This window comes from Leptinotarsa decemlineata, unplaced genomic scaffold, assembly GCF_025532065.1.
Source record: "Leptinotarsa decemlineata unplaced genomic scaffold, Ldec_3_MD MMD2_P_RNA_scaffold_8, whole genome shotgun sequence".
NCBI classification, from domain to species: domain Eukaryota; kingdom Metazoa; phylum Arthropoda; class Insecta; order Coleoptera; family Chrysomelidae; genus Leptinotarsa; species Leptinotarsa decemlineata.
Window position 1 is genome coordinate 687,471 of NW_027412535.1, and position 20,215 is coordinate 707,685.

At 33.5% G+C, this 20,215-nt stretch overlaps 2 protein-coding genes across 2 annotated transcripts in view; one reads left to right on the top strand and one right to left on the bottom strand.

The window, feature by feature from the left end:
* Nucleotides 1-20,215, bottom strand: part of LOC141480414 (uncharacterized) — a 388,666-nt gene that overhangs the window by 198,293 nt on the left and 170,158 nt on the right. The window lies entirely within an intron of this gene.
* Nucleotides 1-20,215, top strand: part of LOC111511015 (intermembrane lipid transfer protein Vps13) — a 1,108,316-nt gene that overhangs the window by 99,789 nt on the left and 988,312 nt on the right.

Genomic DNA, 20,215 nt, shown 5'->3' on the forward strand with positions numbered 1-20,215 from the left:
TTTTCAGGAGAGATTAATTTTTGTGTGAGAAAAAGGTTTTGGCTTTTTACTTCTCAATTGTATACAAAAAATGTGGGAATCTTCCAAAGAAAGGAAGAAACAATATATTTTAAAATGAACTATTTACAAAAAGATGTGTAGTTTCAAATTGGTTGACAATGTTTCATGGTGAATTATTCTAGTTCAACTTTCATTGGATAATATGATTCTGATATGATTTGAAATCTATGAAAGAACAAATAAAATTAGAATAAATAGCTAAAATGTCAATTACATAAGCCAATAAAACGTAAAATGAAAATTTAATAAAACGAATAAAAGAATCATGATGAATAGAACTAGCATTCAACTTTATATATATATATATATATATATATATATATATATATATATATATATATATATATATATATATATATATATATATATATATATATATAGGTTTTCACGGATAGTAGAATATGATGTGATAGATGGCATTATCAAGACGAGTTACTGCTTCGCTTCGAGAGGTGTAACTGATGTTAGGTTCTTCTTGTGGTGTTTTTATACGGTTTCGCTTGCGTAAGTTGTATGGATTTGTTACCTGTTTTTCTACCTGAGGGTAGACCAACAGACGTATAATGAATGAACCCGGAAAAACAACACATCATATATATATATATATATATATATATATATATATATATATAGATAGATATAAATATTAACGAGTGTGTATGATATAAATCAAAAGGGGAAAATTCGTGGACAGAACTCTCAAAACATAGGGGCAACCCGCGGACACGTGTTTCTGGCTATTGGCCTCATCAGCGCGGTGCAGCCAATTGCAAAGATGGACAACAACTGGTTACCAAAAATGAAAAACATCACATATGCACGGTGTCACCAACAGGAGCTAACCGCACATTTGTGATTTCAATTAGAAGACCTAGAATTCCCAGGCATCATCTAACGTGGTGATGTTAGTGTATATATATATATACATATATATATATATATATATATATATATATATATATATATATATATATATAAAATCGAGAAAGGTTAATGCAGTCAAGCTGCATAGATACTGACGATGCCCAATAGGCTAAAACAGCTGTATACCGGTGGCTCTTAAATAAAATATATATATATATATATATATATATATATATATATATATATATATATATATATATATATATATTCAGATTTCATATTCGATACCTTAACGGGGAGATGAGGTGAACTAAGAAGAAGCAGAACTCAGGTAAAACTCAACAGCATTTAAGTAGTAGGTAGTAGAGAGTTTATGGACACTGTACTCTGAACACGTAACGAATACCATTTTACCAGTATAGTAAGAAGTGAGTTGAGCAGGGTCAACAAACTTCTGAACACGTAACAGCACTCCTAGATAATGACAAATGAGATTTTGTCGAAACGTCGGTGAAATTAGAGATAATATTACATACACGGATCAAATACCCGGAAAAACCAGTTCAGCATATATATATATATATATATATATATATATATATATATATATATATATATACATCCCGATATCAATATGGCATCCATACATTGAATGCGCTGATAGGGCGTCCATCATAATTTGAAGAATTTACCGAATATATTTCATGGTAAGTACTAGAAAACTGATTTCTGTAGGCTGGCATGACATTTTTACCACCATAAAAAAATTGAGTTCACTATTGATTCGATAGTAGAGCGTCCGTCCGTCAAACATTCATAAGAACTCCTCAGTATACACCATCATCAGACATCTGATTGATAATAGGGAGTCCAATAAGTATATTTTCATACATGAAATAGATTATTGGGAATCCTTACAACGTTGCCAATATTTACCGCATTAAATGTAGGCAGCAAGTGGGTTTTAATTTCTTCACATCTGTTTTTCAACAAGCGTTGTGCCAACGACAAATTGCGTATGGATTTCAGGTAGCCGGTATGTATTTCATTTTTACATAGGTACCAAGTGATATTGACTGATCATGAAAAGTTTATTCCATAACGAAATTTTCAATATCATTCGATAATTTTTGTCTTGGTTGGCATATTTCCATTTTAACACTGTATGATATTTAAGCGAGCCGAATATAATGATAGGAGAAGTGAAACCGACACATGCATGGTGTGATTATTGAAAGTTCAACTTTAATTACAAAAAGTTCATTGTATATTTCCATTAGAAAACAGCAAGAATTCAAAGTATTCAAACTAGTTGAAGACGCCAAAATGACAGACGATAGGATAAATAATATGAATTACCAAAGAATGTAAATATTCACGGCCGTAGATGACAGTGTAAAATCTGTTTTCAGCGTTTGCGTGGTTTGCAGGTTTTTATGCCTGACGTTTCGTCTACTACTGCGGTATACATTATCAGAGGCGATGTGGTAACGGTTGCAAAGCCCGAGTTCGTGGTCGAGTTGTTGTTCCCGTTAACTGAGTTATTGAGCATTGAAAAATTTGGTTGTTGAAAATTGGACGTGCCTGAGTGTTTTGTTGAGCACAGTCATATTTACTCAGTGTCATATTTATTCCATTTGGCTGATACACACTACACAGGATAGCCATCTAGAAGGCATCAAGACCTGTCAAGATTCATTTCCGTGTATGGTATACGATTTTTCGAGTCATGCATTTTTCAATATTTCTTTAAGGACTGACCTAAATATTTTTTAATTTTTTCTAGAGTTTTTCGTTTTTAATACGCTTTTATTAGGTCGACCTGTATGTATGTATGTAACTATGTAGTCAAATCTAAGAAAACTAATTTAACCATGGTAGGTACTCTGGAGCTGATCTGATGATGGAGCCGGAAGATAGGCACTAGGATTCCATGATGAAATATCGTATCATAGTCGTGTTTGGTCTTGTAATGAACGTGAATCTCTTTTTATCAATGTGCTCCACAAGATCACATTATAAAAGTTCAAAAACATTATATTTTGTTCATTATGATTTTTTTTAGTAACATAACATATTGTTTTAATTTTTCTATATATTTATCATTATATCCTGTTTCTGTATCAAATAAAGACATTCGGTAAGTTGAACAAACTGTTTTAGCGCAATTTGTTTATAAATTGTGTATGACCGTATGGGAATTCAAAAAATTTTTATCTTCATAATATGATATTCAGAAAAAAATACGATTTTTAATTGTTTATGAACGTTTTTTTATATATCTCGAATGTTCAAATGATTATCCGGAGAATGTTTTCTATTTTGAAAATCATAATTGACATTTCTCTACAAATTGACAGAAACATTTTTCATAATTAATTTTATCATTTATTACCAAAACAATTTATTATTAACGCATTCTTAACCGTCAGAGTTAGTATCTGAGTTTGATACGTAGAATGCCTGAATCAGTTTTCGATATACTGGATGGTTAGTATTTTGTTGATCAACAATCATGCCGTACTCGAAGTTGAAATTGTCATCATCCCAACAACATCGGATGCACTCATCACTGTTTTTCTACTGCTTTAAGTTTTACTGCAGTTAGATACCTACTATGCAACTACAATGAACTAGTTTCAGTAATTCTAAACCTGCCAATGATTCTGGTGTTTTCATGGACAAAAAGAGAGTCTCAATTTTTTCTCATCCCCAATCTGTAGCTGTTGTAAGATTGTTCAGCTATGTTCGAACTTGACTAGTCTGATCAAGAAGTGCTTTTTTCTTCTTCAGCAGTCTCCGAAAATTATGGTTGAGGTGTCATTCGATTCGGAATAGCGTCTAGAAAGTTTTTGGGAACGGACAACTTTCGGAAATGAAAATAGCAAAAGTTATAAACAATTTAGTGAAAAATAAAAAACGGGTTTAGTTATTTCAAAACTAATTGAGATTTTCAAATTCGAAAATAGGAAGAAATTTTCTATAATAAAGTCTTAACTCCCGGAACTGTATGACCAATATTTATAATTTTCCCGAAGCCCTGAAAATGAGATCGTAATCGGATGTTTGGCCGCCGTGAACCGTGCCTGTTTGGGCCGTTTTTACAAAAAAAAAATTTGGCATATAAAATTTATAAATCAAGGAATGAAAGAATTCAGGCAGATACTCAAATGCTAAATTAACAATAATCTGTCGGTGAAAATGTTTATTGCAATTATTCGATTTATTACGCTATTGTTAATATTTTTATTTTCACCACTAGTTGACAATTTTTTTTTAAATGTTTTTAAATGTTTTCAATTATTTGGAACAAAAAAAAATTAAAATTTTTAAAATTTTTCATTGTTTTATAAATAAACAATTTGTAATAAACAAATGAATTTTTTCATTTCATTTTTGTTCTTGTTGCAATTAATGAATGAAAAACAACCCTGTATTTTTTTTTTAATTTTTTTAATTTTTTATCGAATTTTATAAATTTTGGCGCTCTATAATCAATCTATTTTTTCATCATTTAAATTATTATATTCATTAAACTAATGGAGATACAATGAAAAATCGCTAGACTCATTTTTTCTCCATTAATAAAAGAATATATTCAGCTGAAGTTTGATTTTTTTTATAAAATTATTCATTCGAATTATTCTAATTTTTTACAAATTTTTTTTTTGAAATATTGACAATTAGTGGTAAAAAAATTGTAAATTAACAAATGCGGTTTTTTGCATTGCACACAATTTTTCAAGAAACGCTATTTTTTTTTAATCATAATTTTTATTAAAGATTAGGATCCAAAATAAATTCAAATATGTTATAAACGCATTTGTTTATAACAAATTTTTAAACAATAGGTGATGAAAAAAATATTTTTATGTAGCTTCTGATTTGAAAAAAAAATATACTAATAATAATAATCAAAAAAAAAATTGTTCTTCGATTATTTAATAAACTTTTTAATTCAAAAATGCAGTAAATGGTTAATAAATAACTGAAAAATAATAATTTTTCAATATTTTGGAAGTAAATCAATTCCTAACCGTTATAATCATAACTCTATGGAAGGAAAAAAATTCCACACTTTTAGTTTGAAAAATATCACACTTGCAATAATGATAATCGAGTGATAAAAAATTGTTAATTAACAATAGCATAATAAATCTAATAATTGCATTAAAAATTTTTTACCGACAGATTACTGTTAATTTATCTTTTGAGTATATGACTGAATTTTTTCATTCCTCAATTTATATATTTTAATATGCTATAAATTTTTTTTTGTAAAATTAACCTAAACACGCACGGCCTACACGCGGCTAAACACCCGATTTAGAGCTCTATTTCAGAGCTCCGGGAAAATTATAAATATTGGTCCTACAGTTCCGGTAGTCAGGACTTTTCGATAGGAAATTTCTTCCTCTTTTCGAATTTTTTTTTTCGATTTTGAAAATTCCAATTAGTTTTTGAGATATTTCCAAAAAACTGGACCCATTTTTTATTTTTCACTAAATTGTTTATAACTTTCGCAATTTTCATTTCCGAAAGTCATTCCGAAACATTGGCAAATGTTTCTCTGAAAATAGCTCAGCATTCTTGGATTATTCTTTCCTTCAGTGGCTTTATTGAATCAGATTGCGTCGTCTTTAAAACAACCTATTTTAAGTAAGTGGCCCAGAGGAAAAAATCTAGAGGAGATAGGTCCAGGGATGTGAGAGGCCATTCAGTAGAATCTCTTCTTCCAATACATTGATCAGCATAAATATTATCTAACCATTGAATAACTGGAACTACAAAATAATAAGGTTCCCCATTCTGTTGAAAATGTAATACATTTTCTTTCAAAGATAAATTGCCGTGTATGTCTCTGTGATTCTCTAATTCATGAACTATCCGAGGTTCGATAGATCTTTCTAGCATGTGATCATACATTTCGCCATTTACATTTTCTTCTATATACAGTGTGTAACAACGAAAACCTAACAGAGCCGTTTTTGAATATAAAAAGTAAGATTTTCAAAAAAGCTCGGACACGTCGATTTCTAATTGAAGGGGGACACCTTTCAGACTAATCAGATTTTTTGTAGTACGCACCCCCTCAGAGAGGTGCGTCCGACGACCTTTATTTAGATGGGGAAAGTAGGTCGAGTGGCACCTTGTTTTAAAGGTCTTTCGAATACCTTCACAACTCTGTTAAAAGAAAATTTTTGTAACGATTAGTTTTCGAGATAATTTGAAGTTAAAATTGCCATGTTGATAATACATTAGACAGACCACTCGGTAACTTGTATGCCTAAATAAAAAAAATTTTAAGCAGTTCTTCTTATCAATTTTTTGTTAAATAACAACGTTCGATTGTTTTGTTGAAACAGGTCGTGTATTGTTATTTGTTTAAACATTTCTTTCACTACTGCCGAAAGGGTTTCAGTTATTGCTTCATTTTTTGGCAACGACCAAAATGCTAATAAAACATCAATTTTATTTAACGAGCAAAAACCTGGTAAACACCTAAGCAGAAATCACGTTCTGGATTTGGTCACAAAATTCAGGGAGACAGGTTCGGTTTTAAATGAAAAAAGTGATGTTCAGAGAAGGGTAGTGAATGACGATAATGCGATTGTAGTGTTTGGTCAAGTCATCGCCAATCCCAGGTTAAGTACCAGAGGTTTATCCGCAATGGCAGGAATAAGCCATATGATCGCATGGAGAATCCTTAAAAACCACAAATACCATCCTTACAAAATTAAACTTGTTCGTGAACTCAATGAGGATGATTTTGACCGAAGACAGGAGTTTTGTGAGGGCATGAGTGAAATATTAATGCAAAATCCCGAACTGCTTTATAACATCTGTTATTCGGACGAAAGCTCATTTTATTCAAATGGTTGCGTGAACCGTTACAATTGCCGTTATTGGTCGGATGAAAACCCAAGACAATACGCAGAAATACATACCCAACATCCCCAAAAGTTGAATATCTGGGCCGGAATATTAGGCAATCATATTATAGGTTCATTTTTCATTGATGGAAATTCAACCGGTGATTCTTATTAACAACTTCTTGAAGAGGCAATTCAACCTTCATAAGTAGGTGCCACTCAATTTACCTAAAATGTAATGGTGGTAACCAACCCCATCCCCCGGAGAAATCTCCTCGTAATAAACAAATAATTCGACATCAAATGGACACGTATTAGCAGGTTGTCATAAAAAGCAAAAATTTATTTTTTTTATGAGAGTTCTGAACGTAACTTGCACCTTAAAAACAATTTGATTTATTTTAAAAAGAGTTGAACTCAATGCAAATACCTTTAAAACTTCAAATTATCTCGAAAACTAATCGTCACAAAAATTTTCTGTTGACAGAGTAGTAAAGGTATTCGAAAGACCTCTAAAACAAGGTGCCACTCTCCTTCCCTATCTATCCCTATCTATTATCGAGACGAATAAAAAAAAATAGAAGAGGCGTAAAATATTCAAGTCTTAATATTAATGCTACGATGGTAAAAATCATGTTTTTGAAAATTTACTAAATTAATAATAGAAAATAAAATTTATTCTGAATGAATTCTTTTATTTGATGAACCAAAACTTACTGCATCGAATGTAGCTTTGAAGAGTACCATTGAAGAGCATATCTTAAGAGCTTTCAGATAATGTATCACAAGTAGGTGGTTGCCTTTCAAAAATATGAAGTTGTGGTGGCTGGGGGCAAGGGTGTGAGAGAAAAAACAAGTTAGTCATCACATCATTTGTTTCTCCCTTTGTATTATGAAAGTTGTTTTCAGCGATTTCTTATATTTTATTTGGTTGCTCAGAGATAGACCTTGTAAGTTTTCAAATTGTCACCCTGTGTATGAAACCGGCGCCGACCTACAAACATACCAAATCAACGATATTTCTAACAAATCATTGAGACTTTCCTCTCGCAAAAACTATTGCATTGTTGTCAGTTATATGGACGCCTCATAATCGCTCACATGTATGAAAAATATACGGCACAAGTATACGCGTACCTCCCGAGCGCCACCAAAATAAAAAAGACTCAACTAGAATATACGCCAATACATATAATTTTGACAATGAAATTGATAAATAGGCGCCCATCTGAAATTTTGTCAGATGGAAGATAGGGAACCTCTGAACTGCCTGGCATGGTGAAACAATTCGGCGTCCATATATGGACGCCTCATTGAAACCGGACGCCCGATTGATAGAAAATTGTAAATGTACGGAAGCTCTATTGATAGTTGGATATATATATATATATATATATATATATATATATTGATTTATATCATGCACACTCGATAAAATCTCTATTTGTATATATATATATATATATATATATATATATATATATATATATATATATATATATATATATATATATATATATATATATATATATATATATCAGAAAAGTCTAGGGATATTTTTATAACATACTTAATATCATAAAAATAAATGTATGAGGTCGTTTAATTTCGATTAAATTGGTACACTCGACCACCCTGTAGATTTCTATGGGTTGAACAAAGCCTGCAAAAACGGTAACTAATCTTTTATCAAGTTTTTTACAAACTGTAGGTTTTCGGCTAAAAAGAATAATCTGAAAGTGTCGAGTTTTACATTCTATGCATTTCTTGCTCAGCAATTAAACTGGAAATATTGTGCTTTAACATGGAACGCCATCACTTACCATTGGCTGAGACGAATAGAGCTGTAGGGCTTCTTCAAGGTGGCATGCGACAAAATGATGTAGCTCTTCGTTTGGGGGTCTCCCAAAGTGTTATCAGTCGATTGTGGCGGCGTTTCCGTGAAACTGGCAGTCTAGCCGAACAACATCCAGGGCGAGGACGCGCTACAACTGCAGTTCAAGACCGATTTTTGGTCTTAACCGCAAGAAGACAACCGACAATCACAGCACCTGAGTTGGTTAACGTGTTGCAGCAGACGCACCAGGTAACCATTGGTCGTGATAATAATCATGGAAATAATAATAGGGATAGACAGTACAATCCAAATGAGAGAGGACTATCAAAGAAGATCTAATAGTGAGGAAAGAGCAAATGCAAATAATAATGATCAGAGGCAGGAAAGACCGAATTCCCATTCAAATGAAACAAATTTTGCATAAGACCAAGGAATGAGCAAGTGACACACAACTATGAACACCCTATTGAATTCATAAAACTGGATAATTTTAATGAGGAACAAATATTAGGACTTATTATTTTAAAAGGAAAAATTGGAACTAAAGAAATTGATATATTGATAGATACAGGTTCTGAAGCATCTTTAATTAAAGAAAATATACTGGAAAATTTAGAATTTCAAAATGAAATTTTAAAAATGCCGAAAACCACATTAGTGGGAGTAAATGGAAAGAAACTAACAGAAACTAATCAGTTTATTGATGTAAAGGTGGATATTCAAAACGAGAATATAAGTTTACAACTGTTAATTGTTAAACAGATGGAATTTGACATAATTATTGGTACAGATCAACTAGAAAAATTAAAAGCAAAAATTGATTATGAGAAATTAAATATTGAATTAGATGGAAAATGTATAGAGTTTGTTAACAAAGATCAGGATGAATTTAACAAGAGAATACTATGTATGGGAAGGATGAATGAAAATGATGAATGCGATATTGAGGATAATAATATTAAATATATATGCGATATTGAATATGTTGAAGAATTATTGAGAAAATATAGTAAATTAATAATGAATGAATCAAGAGTTACGAAAGAGTACATACATAGTATTGAGGTTAACAATATAGATAAATTCAATCCAAAAACTATCCAATTCCATATAAATATCGACAGCAAGTAAGATTAGAAATAGATCAAATGTTAAATAATGGAATAATTGAGAGAAGTACCAGTAATTATATCAATCCAATAGTAGTAGTTGTAAAAAAGAATGGAGAATTAAGATTGTCTCGATGCAAGATAATTAAATAAAATTACAATTACTCAGTATGAATCTCCACTAAACATTGAAACAATATTTGGAAAAATAACTAATGCCACATGTTTCTCAAAAATTGATTTGAAACACAGTTTTTGGCTAATTCCTCTACATGAAAATTCTAGAAATTATACAGGTTTTTGCATAGAAGGTGTAGTTTATAGATTTTGTGTTGTTCCGTATGGTCTACAGTCTGCTTGCCCAGCATTAGAAAGAGCTTTACATAAAATATTGGATAAATATGAAGACTTTGCACTACATTACATAGATGATATACTAATATATTCAAAAGATAAAATAACACATAAAGAATACTTAAATAAAATTTTACAATTATTAGACGAAGCAGGACTTAAGATTAATTTAAATAAATGTCAATTTTTCCAAAAGGAAATAACTTATTTAGGCTATAAACTAAATGAAAAAGGTTTAGAAATGGATCCTGAAAGGATTAAAACTATACAAGAATATACAAGACCTCACAACTTGAAAACATTGTGAGGATTTTTAGGAATATTAAATTATTTCAAAAGGCTTATTCCAGATCTTAGTAATAAAGTAATACAACTAATTGATTTAAAAAATGGCGTCTGCACAAGATGACCAGCTATTTACTCCGCAAGAAAACGTGAATTCTATATGTAAACACTGCTCGAAAAAAGTCAAAAATAAAGTTACCTGTATAACGTGTTGTGAAAGTTTCCACCCAGCTTGTCTGAAACAAGCTAGTGAACTCAAAAGGGCTGAATGTAAACACGAACCCGATCAACAAACCACTGATACAGAAATGACAGAAGAAACGTACCTCAAAGAAGAAAACAAATTATTGCGACAAATTCTGATGGACAAAGATATCATAATCTCGGACAAGTGCCTAGTGATTCAGCTACTTGAAGAGAAAATCGTATTCCTTGAAGAAAAATTGTTACCAACGAACGGGAACAATCGAGCTGCAAACAATAAACAATCATCAACATGTGCTGTAAAAACAGGAATAGTAGATAAGGCAGACAAAACAATGAGTGAACAACACAAAAAAAATAACCATGACAACTATAGTAAAAACAATGAAAGTTCATTATCTATGAATGTGGGGAATACCAACCTACAGGGTGATACAAACATGCACGTAAACCAAGTGGCAGCGGAAATTATGAGAATTCAAACCAAACAAAAAGTAAGTGAGATAATAAATCTCACTAGTGACTTAGACAACAATAACAGACCCTCAAGTTCTGCTACCAACAAAGCAAATACCCCGAATGATGCTGACGGATTTATCCCAGTAATGAGAAAGAGAAAGATGAAAAATAGCAACATAGGAAGTGGTAAAGGTGATAACGAATTCCATGGAATCGGAAAATCAGATAAAAAAATTTGGCTATTTTTATCAAGAGTACCGGATGCAGTAACAGAAGGCAATATCAAAAATTATATCAAAAAACGCACCGACTCGCAAGACATCCACGTGAAAAAACTCGCAACACACTTCACTGGCATCAACAACCAAGCTTTTATGATAGGTGTCGAGCAGTGCTTGCAGCAAAAAGTCTACGAATCCGACTTCTGGCCTGAAAACATACACTTCGACCGCTTCAACTTCAAACTAGGGCAGCGATTTCTGGACAATCCACGAAGCCACCAACCCCGCGAGAACCAGTGCAAACAAACCACCGAAAATTTTCGGAATCCAGCCTCACCCAGGATTACCATGACAAGATAAGAAACACACTTAAATTTAAGCTAGTTCATCTGAATAGTCAAAGCTTAGCAAACAAAATTAACATTCTAGAATTATTCTGTAACATCCACGACCCAAGCTTCCTCTGTATATCCGAGCACTGGATGAGCGAAGATCAAATGAGATCCACCATCATATCAGGCTACCAACTTATCTCTAGTTACTGTAGGACGAAAATTACACATGGGGGCACAGCAATATTTGCTAAATCCGAAATCAGCAAGAATTGTGCCAATATCCAATGTCTAGTGGACTCATCCTCGGAACTTCACTTTGAGTGTTCGGCTATTAGCATCCAAAAAAGTACATGTATCATCACCCTATACCGTAGTTCATCAATAGACTCAGACCCACAAGCCTTCCTTGACAAATTGAGCAGTACCTTGAATTACGTAACAGCTAAGTATACATACATCATTCTCTGTGGTGACTTCAATATAAATTTCATGGGGAATTGTCAATATAAAAAACAACTCTTTGATATATTTGAAATGTACAATCTGAAACTACCATATGATGGACCAACACGTGTTGCGCAATATGGTAATAAAACATGCTCTAGCGGACTAGATTATATCGTAAGTAATATTGAAAATATCTTTTGTAAACTAACCTGCCTGGGCGCCTCTGATCATCTAGCACAACTCATGTCTTGGTCTTCGGAAAAAACACCAAACCGAAGGGAACAAAACATTGTACAAAGGAAAATTAACAAACAAACTCTTGCCCAATTCAAAAACCTTTATGAAAATACAATGACAGAAAATCCCCATGAAGTAGATGTTGACAGCATATTCAATAACTTCATGGTGAACTTCCAGTGGTGTTTTGACAAAGCATTCCCAAAACAAATAATATTACAAAAACAATTAAAACCAGGAAAAATACCCTTTTCTGCAGAACTACATTCCGAACTAAGACAGCTGAGAGATCTGAACTGGCTTAAGAAAAGAGTTAATGACCCTACTATATCAGAACATTATAAAAATGTAAAAAAATCTGTGGATATAAAAATTTGCAAAGAAAAAAAACAATATCACTCTGACTTAATTAACAAATCAAATAATAAAGCCAAATCTCTCTGGAGATTAGTTAATGAAAAAATGGGTAGGATCAATCAGAAAAAAGAAATCACCCTTACTGTGAATGGGACGAACTTGACAAAGAATACCGATATAGCAAACCACGTTGGGGATTTTTTCGCAAATTCTGTCAGTAACACCATACAAAGCCTCAATTTACCAAGAAATATGTGTACAACTAACGACATACGAAGCGCAAAATCTATGTTTTTTGCGCCAGTCAACGAACATGAAATAAAACAAATAATACTAACAATGAAAAAGAAATACTCTGTAGGAATTGATGAAATACCAGCTATTGTACTAGAAGAATGTGTTGATAAAATCTCCATTCAATTATCTGAGATCACTAACTTATCTGTCACCCAAGGTGTGTTTCCAAATAAATTAAAAACTACCAAGACCATCCCTGTGTTCAAAAAGGATGATCCCCAATCTGTCGAAAACTATAGGATGATATGTATACTTAGCTGCTTTTCCAGAATCATTGAAACAGCCGTGTATAATCAGATAATCAACTACCTCAATCAAAATAATATAATAACCCCATCCCAACACGGCTTCCGCCGCAATTACTCGATAGAAACCGCTTCAATAGAATTGACACAATACATCCACGAAAATATCGACCAGAACAAATATGTGGCAGGAATCTTCTTCGATCTGACTCGCGCCTTCGATACAATCAACCCTGAATATCTAAAAATTAAATTAGAAGCGATGGGCATCAGAGGACCAATCCAGTCATGGATCCAATCTTATATGACGGGCAGGAAACTCAAGGTTCAGATTGAGGATGAGTTTTCTAGTGAATTCGATACCTTCATTGGTACCCCTCAAGGAGGGGTGTTAGGCCCACTTTTATTCCTACTATATGTGAACGACTTACCCTCATATATAAATCATGGACGCGTATTCATTTACGCAGACGACACAACAATTATAGTTGCAGCTGATGGCCTATCTGAGCTGGAAATTTCAACACAAGCAGTCATGAGTAACTTCGCACAATGGTGCAAAAGAAACCATCTTATTATAAACGAGAAAAAAACTGTGATGATCGAATTTACTGCACCGCTGAAGAATGAAAACAATTTAAAACTATTAACTAGCACTAACACTATAATTTACTCATCCAAATGCACCAAATTTCTTGGAATAGAACTTGACCATAAATTGAACTTCAACAAACAAATTGACTGCCTATGTAAAAAATTGAATAAACTTTACTTCGCGATGAATAGTCTGAAATCGAATTTTTACCGATGTCAGCTGATTAACTTATACTATGCCTTAGTCTACTCAGCGATCAGCTGCAACATAATCGTGTGGGGCAGGGCGACCGAGATAACAAGAGTATTCATTCTGCAAAAGCGATTTATTCGCCTGATATTCAACTTGGACTATAGGGAATCACGTAGAGAGACTTTTAGGACAAATAGCTTGATGACTTGTACAAGCATTTACCTCTACAAGCTATTAAATTATACCCACCAGCACAAAAATAAGTTTCAAAAAAAAATAGTGATGTCCACCAATACAACACTCGAAACAAAAACAATGTCCACTTAAGCAAATTCAACCGTCTGCACCTGAAAAAATCTCCACTCTATGCAGGAGGATATTTCTATAACCTGCTACCAGATGAAATAAAAGCAAATGAAAATATAGTCAAATTCAAATCCACCTTGAAATCATTTTTGATTGACAACTGTTTTTATTCCCTAACAGAGTTTACTGAACAATTACTAAAATGAAATAACATATTCTCATCCCCTACATAGCACCAGGCATTTTATTCCCAACTCTACATGTACGAACTTTTAAAAAATATGTATTGTATTATTGTATTGTTAGTATTTTTAGGTGTATTTTTCGTTTTTTATTAAGATGTATTGTAATTTTATCCTGATTCGCAACCGAACACAGTTATTAGACTTATCTCATGTCATGTAAATGATTCGAAGAGATCAATAAATCTATCTATCTATCTAATGAAGAACATGAACATGCTTTTATGCAACTTAAACAAATATTTTGTAACAATCTTAAAATATCTCACCCAGATTATAATTTACCTTTTGTATTAAAAACAGATGCTAGTATTTTAAGATTTGCAGGAGTACTAGTCCAAAATCAAGGGGGAACAGAAGTTCCAATATCTTTTGTATCACGAGTTACTAAAAAGTATGAACGCAATTACAGTGTATCGGAACTTGAGTTAGCCAGTATAATATTTTGTATATCAAAATTACGGTTTTATTTATTAGGATCAAAATTTTATATTGAGACAGATCACGAGGCACTCATGTCTATTGTCAGTTGCAAATTTGCCAACACCAGAATCCATAGATGGGCTTTGTTACTTCAAGAGTACAATTTTGAAATCAGACATATACCTGGAAAACAAAACCTAGTAACAGATACAATTACAAGAATGGACACAGAAAAAATTAAAAATAACAAACAGATTAAAATAGGGGTTAACATATTTAAAAACATGACGGGACTTTACTCATTACAAACAGTGACTACAGACCAACTAGAACTCACTGACAAAGAAAAAGAGGGTGCAATACTAAGACAAGGAATTCATATTAAAATGATTAATGGAGAAGAAGTATACGTTATAACGAAAGGACTTACAAGAAAAATAATACAAGACATACATGACAAATATCTACACATAGGAATAAGAAAGACGTGGTTAATTTTTAGGGAAAATTATATTGCCAGGAATGACTTAAAAGTGACAAAAGAGATAATAAATAAATGTACTGTATGCCAAATGACGAAAGCCAAAAATATGGTTAACAGAAATGAACCAAAGAGCATAATTTCTGACAGGCCACTGCAAATTATATCAATAGACTTTCTTAGTAACTTAATAACGACAAGAAACAAGAACAAACATATTTTATAATCAATGATCAATTTACAAAATTTACAAAATTATACCCAACAAAGGAAACTGACTTCAAAACAGTTAAAAATTTATTAACAAAATTTGTAGTAGAGATAGGTAAACCAGAACAGGTTATCCAAGATAATGCAACATATTTTAATAATGACAAAATAAGGAAATTTACAGATAATTTAGGTATACAATTGAATTTTACAAGTATTAGACATCCAACATCTAATCCAACAGAAAGATATATAAGAGAAGTAATAAAATATTTAAGAATAATGTCACAGGACAACCATAGAACTTGGGATGAAAAGTTAAATGATGTAGAGCGATATTTAAATGAAGTACCCAGTTCAGTGACGTAAGAAAGTCCAGAATATATTATGAATGGTAGAATGCCTGAGAGAGAATGGATAAGGAATGAGAAAGATTTGAATGAAATAATGGAAAAAGTTAATTTAAAAATAAAAAGAATTGCAAATAGATATTTGAAAAGAGAGAATAGACGTAGAGGTAAAAAAGTGAAGTTTAAGAAAGGTGATTTAGTAATTGTCAAGTCTATGAGAGTTCTTGATAATAGAAGAAACAAATGTGCAAAATTGCTATTGTCATTTGAAGGTCCCTATATGATAGAAACAGAAGAGCCAAAGAATAGCTATAAATTAATAAATCCTATCGATAAAAGTATAAGGGGTATTTTTAACATTGAAAGTATATATCAATATAAAACTTAAATAAAAGGAAATGATAATTTGGAAATAATAAAGAAGAAATATAAATATGTTAATAAAATTTAATGTTCAAATTTTGTTTTTGATGTACCAAAATATTGAACATAAATTTGGGGGAAAATTGTTATGATATTTATTGTTTATAAGAATCTTGACCAATGAGACTAGTTAATAAGTTTGTTCGTTTAAGATATATGTTAGATACGTTACCTTAGTTAGAAATTTCTTATCTTTTGTTCTCAGAAAAATGGTTACGCACACAATGTAACAACTAAATCATTCCTTAGTTGGTTTCCATTGAAATTCAAATGTCACAATCCAGTATTGAAAAGATCAGTCACCAGATATATATTTTCCTGAAACAAAAAAACAAATTAATAAAACCATTTAGATCAATATTAAAAAACAAAACAACATTACAATTTATTCAAATTATCCAAACCAATATTTTGAAAGAGTTTCAATTTGTGAAAGGAAAAACACTCAGTATATGAAAAACCATGTAGCTAAAATATTGTCTAGCCTACTAGGTGAGAGAATTGGAGAGGAGCTCATGAATTTTGCCAAATGCAAATTTTAAAAATTAATTTTGTAAAAAACAGAACATGAATTGTTATAAGACAACCAATATTGTGAATATCAAATATTAGAGTTTATTTATGGGTACAAATGGTTAATAAACTAAGTGTAGTTTGAGTGAAGTGCCAAAATTTACAAATTAGAAGGTTTAAGACAGCATCTAGAATTTTCCAAAATTGGTTGCCAAGGAGATTGGGAGTTTGTTGAAAGGGGAAGCCAAAGGGGTCGATGATCAACGCCGGAACGAGAAGCACGTACAATTTTTGAAAAGTTTTGAAAATTGAATTAAAACTGAGAATTGATGAATCAAACCTATTAAAATATTTTCTTTCACCCTATTCACCATTTTCGTTACGGCCGTATCAGTATCCATTCCAGCCCTGAACCCATACTGATTCGGGGAGAATTTCAACTCTCTTTCGCACCAGATTTGCACTCTACCGTTTAGAAGCCTGTCTAACGTCCGTCCCATTCCAAGTTAATAGGACTGGGATTTCCGTCATTCTTGCGTATCCATACAACCTTTGCTCTTTTCCATACAGACAGGCGTTGAATATTTTCAAAAGGCAGTCTTCCTTCCAGACTGGTCACCTTACGAATGACTTCGTTAGGGACCCCATCTATACCTGTCGCCTTACCATCAGGAAGCTGCTCAACAACTGTGCGCAGCTCCCCGACCAAGAAGGGCGGCTGTTTTTCTCCCTATTCACCTACCGTTTCTTTCCTAATCCAACGTCTGGCCGGTGTGTCGTTTGAGGGGTCGTTGGGAAGTACTTATTCAGTAGATACCTACTGGTTTCTTCCCTCCCTTCGGTGTAAGTTCCGTCCCCTTTCGCGACATTAGAGGACACTTCTTCCGTTCTATTATCGTTGAGGAGCCGGTAGACACGGTTCCATGGATTTTCGTCCTGGATGTGCTCTACCCTCTCCCTCAACCAGGATATTCTTGCATTCCCTAATATCATTTTATACCTGTTTCTTGTTAATCTGTAATCATTAATTCTTCTCATTCTTGCGTCTTCTCCCCTTGTGCCCTGAGCTTCCCTTCTTTTCCTCCTTACATGTTTTCTCATGTTCTCGAGTTCCATGTTTCACCATTCTCTTTCTCACACCTAGGTATAAATCTCATACAGGCTTCTTTCATTTTTCCTTGAAGCAGATTTGCTTCCCGTTCAATTTTCTCATTCGTATGTAGCCTTCCTGGGCAGTAATCGGTTATCATGTTTTCGATCCCTGTCCAGTAAGTGCCCCTTATATTCATTACCTTAGCTTTTCTCATCTTAGGAAACCCCATCAGACTGAACTCTCAATCATTCTATGGTCACTCAAAGTTTCTTCCATGCATACTTTCCAGTCATCCACCTGAGTATTCCCACTTATGGTCCCACCCCTGTTGCTAGAGAAAGTGGCAAGACTTTCGCTATCATTCTCTATGATGTATCCTTTTTCAGTCACCCATTCTAATATATCCCCTCCCCTTTCGTCAGTGGTGTTTCCACCCCACGCAACATTCTTAGCATTCACGTCTCCAAGCAAAATCTTTTTTCCTTCGCATTCATCAAAAATTCTCCTAATCCCGTCCATCCTTACATTCCTTCTTCCTCCTGGCTCGTCGTACACATTCATAATGCGTAACCTCTTTCTTTCTTGCCCTATCATTATGCCGACTCCATTCACGCTCCTTGCATCCCTTAGAGCTAAACTTTCAACGGAGGCGCGAACCCAGGTTGGAACCCCTCCGTCGTATTTGAGCCATCCCTCCCAAGGTGTTTCTTTAACCCATGGTTTTTTAACCCATGGTTTTTTAACCCCTGGTTTTTGAATACAAACTACTGCGGTTCCTCGCTCTTTAGCAGTTCTCCGCAGCAGTGTTGTGCTTCCTTTCCTTTCAGACATTAATTGGAAGGACCCTGAACGTAATTGGTTCTCCTCCGTTGAAGTTCCACTCTTCTCACATATACCGGGCACTTTGGGTCAAGTGTCGAGTGCTTTCTTTCACCTACGCTCACTCCGGCTCTTTTGCAATCAATGCAGCTGAGCCCTCTATCTCCTCTGCATTCTTTCCCCTCATGAATACCTCGACACTTTTCGCATGCTGGTTCCGGCTTGCATATTTTAGAGGTGTGCCCAAAATGGCAGCATTTGAAGCACACCACTATACTGTTGTACTTTTCCACATTCCAAACTATTGTTTCGTCCCCGACACGGCCATCCTGACGATCACACGTCCTTGGGTGCACCAATAAACATTTTTTTAAACTTTAGCTTAATCTTTTGTACTTACTACAATAGTGAGTATTATTTAAAACTACTTATTCAAAATTCCCATTATTTAGAGATCAGTATATTGACGAATTTCTTAACGGCATTTTTTTTTGTATACAAATTAACGGAAAAATTATTTTGAATATTTCCTTGGAAAAATCCTTCTGTTATTCCATTCAGTTGTCTCCTCGCCAACCAACTAACAATTCACATCCACCATAGGTATAGACCCTTTGCACTCTTAATGGTCTACCTCTGTATATCATATACAGCACAACTGTCTACCACCATATTACCATAACTATGTACACATTCACTCTAAGCCCCCGCCACATTGTCAACTGCCACAGTCTGATACATGTAGTGCGGCTTACGACTTTTCTCAGGCCCCCGCCACCTCGCTAACTACCCATCGCGCCCTGACAATCTTGGCAACTTCCAAGATCGATTCAAACCCCACACGGATTTGCAGTTACGACTACAGCTTGGCGCAATTAGTGCGACCAAAAGTCCCTTTCAGGCCCTCGCCACTTCTCCTACTGCCCATCGCACCCTGACCAAACCTCACATATTTGCCGTTACGACCTACAGCCTGGAGCAAGTGCAGTGACCTCAAAACTACCATTAGTGCTCGGCCTCTCCCCTGGTGGCTTCTGACTCTGTCTCAGAGTCATTTTCATTGTTTTCTTGGTCAGAGACATCCAACTCAACAGGAATATGGCACTCGGACATCTTTCTTAAGTTGTTATGACTATATTTGAATGTTCTATTATTACTGATTTTAGATTATACCGATCGCCGTCAAGAACCTCAGTCACCATAAACGGACCTCGAAACTTCAGGTCTAACTTTGTCTGATTTCTTTCCTCATTTTTAATCAATACAAAATCTCCAACATTAAATCGGACTACTTTAGCTTTATTTTTATCAAATCTAGATTCGTTCAATACGTTCAATACAACAATCGCATTCTGCCGTACGTCGGAGATATCAGTTTTTTTAT